The following is an 8,474-nucleotide window of genomic DNA, read 5'->3' on the forward strand; positions in this document are numbered from 1 at the left end:
ACCCCAAAAATTTATTGTTTTTTGTCTATTTTTGTTAGAAAATCTTAATGCGGTTCACAGAATACATCTACTTACCAAGTTTCAACAGTATAGTTCTTATAGTTTCGGAGAAAAGTGGCTATGACATACGGACGGACAGACAGACGGACAGACAGACAGACAGACAGACAGACAGACATGACGAATCTATAAGGGTTCCGTTTTTTGCCATTTGGCTACGGAACCCTAAAAATGGAAAAAATACAAATAGGTACACTTATAATCAATTTCATTTGAATACTTGCTGACACATGTAAAATTTCACACGTGACGTGCTATATAATATTAGACTATCTAACTAACTAATGGCTCAGCGACCCAAAGAGGGTCTTGGCCTCCGAAACAAGAGCATGCCAGTTTTCCCGATCCTGCGCCGCTTCCTGCCAGTTATCGGCTTGAAGCTGACGCAGACCCGCTTCAACGCTATCTGTCCAGTGGTATCTTGGTCGACCAACCGGGCGGCCACAGGTTGGTCAGTATTAGACTATCGATATATATCTATATTTATATTATTATGCCCTAGAAATTGCCTAAAACGCAGTAATAACAGGCTTGATGGATCCAAAGTCTTCCATCGCCGCAATCCTGACATTTCGTATGCATCAAATTCGCAAAGCGGCTTAGGCGCGAGTGCATCACCGCGACGTCCGGGCCGCACGTTTCCCATGAACTAGAGAGCACGGGTGACGTGTTCCATACAATTTATACGGGGCCGTGGCAAAACTCTGCGTCCGGGGCGCGAAACAAGAAAATCGAATCGGTTTCGTTATCTAGGTACCTCCCTATCGCTCTCATATTCGAGCAATAAAGAGACAGATAGCGACATTCAGATTTTTACGTGTCCCAGTAGGCCCTTTGTTAACAAACTGCCTTGATGTATAATATCATATTTTATGATCTGTCAAAACTTGTCAAAAAACTGTTACAGTATGTAAGTTACTCTATATGGATTACATTTACAATTTGTGTTGTGCTAGTACTGCACTCTGACGGTAGAACATTGCAGTAATACCCCCTATTAGATTCTAATTATTAGACCACAAACATATAACTGTTGGAGTGTTGGCGACCCGGGAGAACTAGTAAAGAACGATCAGAGAGCGAGTTATGGAATTTCTTGCATTTACAAAACATAACACTGTAGTAGTCACCATGACCTGACGAATGTGCGAATGGCGATGTGATGGCAACCGTACACGAATTTGTTGAACATTTCGTTCAGCAGTTCACCAGAAGGTTCGATTCACACTTGCTCGGTAATCTACAACAATGGCGGCCGGATAAGGCAGGTGCAAGGCGGCGATAGCAACGCGCAAACATGCCGCACGCCGATGGATTGACTGCGCTTATGCCCGCCGCACTACGAACATACTTAGACATACACACTAATACACAGCCATTCAGTCTGCTCAGCGTAAGGCTTCGCTTAAATTATACATAGTAAGGTGCTTGGTTACGAAAGGGTTTTCCATCCGTTAAAACTTGGCACGCATGTAGCTTTCATAGCCAAAAAAAAAAGAAGTGGGGTCGAAGTTGTAAAGTGATTTTTATCAAATGGTACATTCTCAGAGTTTGTTATAGGTAGCTAGAGAGCTGTACTATGGCCTTTATACATTAAGTACAATAGCATTTATAAATCCGGGTGGAGATTTTTTTTTATTAAAATTTATTAAAATTTTTCCTTATTAATAGTTACCTATTCATTAATCGTCTGCATTCTGCAGCATCCCCCGAAGCAGATCGTGGCATTCTCACAGATGGCTATGAATTGTAAATGCGCGGACGGACGGCCTGGCGCGCTGCCATCGGTCTAAATGATAGTTGATTGTTACATGATTAGCGTTCAATTGTTTTTAACGTATGATTAATAACAATTGTTAATTAATAGTCTGCATTTTGCAGAATCCCCGCAGCATATCGTAACGCTCTCACAGATGGCTATGAATTGTAAATGCGCGGACGGACGGCCTGGCGCGCTGCCATCGGTCTAAAGTCTAAATGATTAGTTGATTGTTATATGATTAGCGTTCAATTGTTTTTATCGTATGATTCATAAAAATTGTTCATTATGTAATCGCCTGCATTCCGCAGCAGCCGGTAGTGATTGTTATACATTTTGTACCAATGACTTTCTTGGAGCTACACAACACCGCCTTTGAGTTGAAAGATCAGGTGACTGTTGCTATCGCAACAAAAAGTTTTGAATTCTTAGGATTAAGTTGGCAATAGCGGAGCTCTGACTAAAGTGCAGTCAGTGTCAGCAACCCTCACAAATGTCTCTAAATCGGCAGTAAAGACAATGGCTTCAGCGCCGTCAGCACATTAGCGCACGTGATACAATAAATTGGGCTATTCCGAAAGTTACATTAGCGTTTACATGAGACCCGATGGGGCTTCCAAAAAGGTCCTAGAAAGTACTAAGATGAGTAGCAGAACTACAGAACTCAAACAGTTTAATCAGCAGCCCTCATAAAAGTCCACTTAGTGTTCTAAATCGGCAGTAAAGACAATGGCGTCAGCTCCGTCAGCACATTAGCGCACGTGATACAGTAAATCGGGCCGTTCCGAAGAAAGTTACCAACTCCCTGGCGGATTACGGCCGGCGAATGAAAACGAGCTGCTAATGAGCATCGCGAGTTAATTGACACGGATATAGGTGTGAATAGACGGCGCATGTACGGTCGCTGCACGCTGCAGTACCTGGGGCCCGTTTCTCAAGAGCTTGGAACTTGTAATACAAGTGGAAGTCCCTTATTGACAGCTTTTGTTAGAAAGACACTTCCACTTGAATTACAAGTTACAAGCTTTTGAGAAACGGGCCTCTGGACGCGATTTATGTCGCTTTTATGCTGGAGTAACCTCGATATGGCTTTTTACATTTATAGAAAAAAAGCGTTTGCCTTCTATATTATAGAAAAAAAACGTGCTAGGCGCGATTGCGTGGTCTACATTAATAAACATCCGTGTTAATTGCTGAGGGCACTATTCAGTAGGTAAGGGCGCTGAATGCTGATAAGACAACAATGGGACCTTAGGAACTGCCGAATGGAAGCGGTGAGGACTTTTTAGATGACTCAGATACCTACTCCTAGTTGATTGTAATGGAGACAAAGCTTTCTAAGAAATTTTATACAATGATATTGTTCTAGACGCCTCTCTATAAAACATTTAAGATTCTAAGAATAATAATGGAAGTTGTAATTGAAGCTACCTATCGAAAAATAACCGCATTTCTATCAGAGGAGCGAAATAAATCTAGAGTTGACTCGAAGTATTCTCAATCTTCTTATATCATTCTATTGCCTGCATTCCTTAAGGGGCCCACTAATTACCAGTCCGCCGGACGATATCGGCCTGTCAGTTGTTCCGAGCTGTCAATTTTTTATTCTAACTGACAGGGCGATATCGTCCGGCGGTCTGTTAATCAGTTGGCCCCTTAAATCATTCTATTACCTTCATTATAGAAAGTAATCTAATTTGAAATAACAAAATCCAACTTTTGCCTTTTACCACGAAAAAAGCAAAACGGGACCGTTGAAAGTAAGCAGCCACACAGGGCTACTTTATTTGCTCCAGCTCATAGACTAGGAATCCTCTAGACGGAGTTTAGAGCAATTATTTCATGAAACCGATGCTGCCAAAAATACTGGGGTGCGGGAGACGAGGTGAGCGAATCCCGTGCCGTGATTGGTCCGTTCAAAGACACGAACCAATCACGGCACGGGATTCTGACACTTTGACTCGAAGATGGAGTAAAACTACCGTATATTTGTGGCAGAGGGGGTAGCGTTACTATGCTCAGTCTAGAGGATGTCTTGTCTGTGCTTCAGCTACTCGCCACAGCGGAGTATTCCAGATTCCTCCCGTAGAATATTTCCCAACAACAACAACAACACATTAAAATTTTAGAACCAGTATTTTAACTCTATAATTACTTGATACAATGCCTCAAGGGCCTATTTTAGATTCAAGCTAGTTATGAATTTAGTTTAGTAGTACCACTGTTTTTTATGTAAATAAATGTATTCAATAGGTGAAACATATGTATATATATAGAGTACCTGCCTGCCAGTCACATTAACCTTTTGAACTTTGACAGAAATTTTTTGCCTTACTAATTAATACAGTTTTTGACAAACTGAAACTCTTAAGTATGTCCCAAGTAATGGTAACTACCAGTAAACGTTGCCATGAACAGTCCGGTTGGATCAACCATAGCCGATAGTCTGATTAACGTAACTCAGCAAAGAACTTTTGAGTTTTCCACTTCATTACAATTTCTACGAACATTTTGTGATAAGGTTAAGTGCAATCGAGTCTAAGTGTAAGTAAGAGTCTAAACCGAGTGCCCGTTTCATTTGAACTTTCAACCGACTCACTTTGTGGATGGATTTTTCACTAAAAAAATTGATGTAATTCTTCATTATTCTGCACTTCAACCTCAATTGGCATCAAAATTAAGTAACCACTTTTACAAATTAGTTAAAAACAATCATCATTGACATATATATCTCAGGACTAGCCTTACGGGCAATAAGAATGGAGCATGAATGGGGCCAGTACAGCGGTGTGAAAACGCTGCAACGCGATTGGTTGATGAGTTCGCATCACGCGCGCGGCGGCGCGATTGGTCGCAACTAGTTGCGTTAGACTAGACGAATGGCTGGAATTCGTGAGTGACACCGCTGAACTAGTACCATTTTTAGGGTTCCATACCCAAAGGGTAAAAACGGGACCCTATTATTAGGGTTCCGTACCCAAAGAGTAAAAACGGGACCCTATTACTAAGACTCCGCTGTCCGTCCGTCCGTCCGTCCGTCCGTCCGTCTGTCACCAGGCTGTATCTCACGAACCGTGATTGCTAGACAGTTGAAATTTTCACAGATCATGTATTTCTATTGCCACTATAACAACAAATACTAAAAACAGAATAAAATAAAGATTTAAGTGGGGCTCCCATACAACAAACGTGATTTTTGACCGAAGTTAAGCAACGTCGGGCGGGGTCAGTACTTGGATGGGTGACCGTTTTTTTGCTTGTTTTGCTCTATTTTTTGTTGATGGTGCGGAACCCTCCTTGCGCGAGTCCGACTCGCACTTGGCCGGTTTTTGTGTACACGTAAGGCCAGTCCTGAGATATAAGTCAATGACCTATATCGGGTCGACGATTCGACGCAAATTACACCGGACGCGGTCTCGGATAACTAAGATGTCCTAGCAAAATGACAAAACAGAGTTTTGTGTAACTACCCGACGAAAATTATATGAAAAAGTTAGAGAACATTACAAATTCAAACCACCCAGCTATTCACCCAGGTACTCGTAATTGTACCTATTTAAATACGTATTCAAAACGCGAACAGTCCAAATGTTACATCTGCATTAGACTTTAAAATACTGTTTATGCGCTTACCTTGACATTTCCACGCCGACTGGATCGGGAAGCAATAAATATGACCGACGGAGAATCCAAGTTAGCGCGCAGCCGCCACGCTGCAGCTGAAAAATATCAGCTACCTTCAATTTGGGATTGGAAACTTCCAATAAGTTATTTATAACCGGCTTACAATACCGCTTTCAGCTCTCTGCGGATTATTTACAAATTCAGATTTAAATTGAGAGTTAGACTGAACTTTTTAAACCGGTTTGTTTATCCTTTCGGCTATATCGGGATTGGAGGCGATGCTTTTGTGATAAAAGCATTTAGTTTCAAGTGCTTTCCTTTTCCTACTAGTTTATTCTGATACTGTGGCACTTAAGTATTTATTTTCCTACCTTATAGTTTAGTCATATTAGTATCATGAAAATATACAATTTAATTTAAATTAAACCCCATCTTTCACACTTAAACTAAAAGTACTTTTGTGGTGAATAAATGAAAGTATATTTCACAAGAAATTTGAATAAATAGAATTTGCACTGCACTGTCTCCGCCAAACAATGTAACCACAGTCGCTCAAATCCCTTTATCAATGCAAATATTAAGATACATTAGTACAATTCCAAGAGCATTTGCGTATTTTATACACGCATTAAACTTGCAGCGAGATGGGACATTACCATGAATATTCATCCAGAAAGCAGAAATACATTTCAAATAGATTTGTTTTGTAGATTGTAGATCCCGGCTCTTCTGAGAAGCAACGACATAAATAGGTGCCTGTAGGTCAGTGGTTCCTAACCTGGGGGTAATTACCCCCGTGGGGGTAAAACTGGTATTTTACGGGGGTAATAAGCTAACCTAATATAACAATAGGTACAACAAACGTACACGTTTTATTTTTTATTACCATTGGGAGGAGGGGTAAAATCAGGTTCCCTAGTTAGTCATAGGGGTGACCGGACTGAAAAGGTTAGGAACCACTGCTGTAGGTGTAGGCAGAGCTTATAGTGTTGAAAACAAATTCCGAGAACTGGCGTAAGCACTAGTTTTTACAAAAGCAACTGCCATATGACCTTCCTTTCAACCCAAAGGGTAAACTAGACCTTATTGGGATCTGTCCGCGGTTTCCTCGCGATGTTTTCCTTCACCGAAAAGCGACTAGTAGGTACCTAAATATCAAATGATATTTCGTAATAAGTTCCGAAAGAAAAACTCATTAGTAATGGGGTTCGAACCCGTGACCTCCGAATTGAAAGTCGTAGGTACGCTCTTACCGCTAGGCCACCAGCGCTTCTCCTACAGTAAATAAAAATTAGAACCTAAATCAGCATGACCATGCATTTTAATTAATAGATTATTTGTTAATGAACGATCAAAAGTGATTTTACTAGTCGTAATGTTGGCAAATGGTTGGCAAACAAGCCCGCGGCTGCGGCTGACAGCTCTGATAGCTCTTGAGCGCGTTGACACACTCAACGCTGGCCCTTTTCTTGCCCGTAGTGTTTGCCTTTTGCCTATTTTTAAAGGCGCCGATATTGGCAAGGTTAACTAGATTTGTACCTACAATCTGACAAAAAAGAGTAGAAATTAAAAAGTGACAATACTGTAGTGTCGTCCCTTTCAAATCAGTCTAAGAAAAACGGGACGACACTACAGTGTTGCCACTTTTTAATTTCTTCTCTTTTTTACCAAGCTATTAAACACCATACAGGTGTGTCGCGAATGTCGCGATATTCGTACTCAGCTTTTTAACCCTTCGAAATTACCTGAACACACCTTATTTTTTGATAAAAAAGGCAGCAAAACAAATTAACCAGGATCAACTGTACAACCTAAACATTTTCAAAAATATAAAAAAATATTACAGAATTCGGAACTTTCAAAGAATTTTAGACACTAGACGCTTGCGTAATATCTCGATAAATTCAGAATAAATTACCCAAAGCTTTTGTCTCAGCAAAAAGTAAATGGCTCCGCGGAGACGTCAGTTTACGCGAATTTTCTTTTTCAGAGCAAATTCGTTATTACGTCGCGTAGGCTAAGTAGTCATTGTCATTACTTTTACCTGAGGGCCATCAAATTCGAATGGACTACCTACCATACTTAGATAAAGCCTGACCAGTAATATATGATCACGCGCCATGTTGCGGAATTTCACTGGAACTAATTTTTTCATACTATACTAAACTGTCACTTTATTACATGAGAATAACAGCGCCCTCTTGACAAATGACAATGATCATTTTATTAACTGGTCAGGCTTTACTTACCTACTAAAGAACACACAATGATTGACAGAAACGATACAAACCACTACCCACCCACTACCGATGGATGGATAATCACTACGGTTAGTAGGTAGGTACTGGTTTTGCGTGGACAAATGGGTGTCCAAGGACAGGGCGGACCTTTCTTGTAGGTCTTATTAAGCCTTTAACTGGTAATAAAATTGAAGTGTCAAGACATTTCACACGGAAAATTCTTTACCTATAGAAAATTTCCTAATATATCTATTTCCTATATTTCTACGGTTTTGCAATCTTAGGCTAACTAAACATTAAACCAAACTGTTTTTCTATTACCACATACTATTCCCTTAGGAGCCCAGCAAACATTGGTAACATTTCCCGCTTCTTATAATAAAGTCGTAAATAAAAAATCAACCCTCCGTCCAAGGCCGTATTACCGCGAAACAATGTTGATAAAAGAATTTCACTGTACAAAGAATGACGTGTCCCTTATGGTCGTAACTCATCCTCTCTCATATTACTTTCATATGTCTCTGGGTTTACGCAACTTGCTCATATTGGAGGCAAAAACCAAAAATGATGCGTCATTTCCGAGCGAGGATAGCGGAACTACCAGTGCGAATAGTACATCTAAGTAAAGTACCTGCTTAAAGGAGCGTGCATTAACTGTAGGGGGCAACACAGGCGTTCCTGGTTATTGGCGCGAAGTGTAAATGTCAAGTTTAAGCTTCCAATGTAGCCCGCAAGATTGCAGACTAACCTACAAGAGCATATATCTCAAAAAGTTTGTACATTTGTCTTTT

This window comes from Cydia amplana, chromosome 17 (genome assembly GCF_948474715.1).
Source record: "Cydia amplana chromosome 17, ilCydAmpl1.1, whole genome shotgun sequence".
In the NCBI taxonomy this organism is placed as follows: Eukaryota; Metazoa; Arthropoda; class Insecta; order Lepidoptera; family Tortricidae; genus Cydia; species Cydia amplana.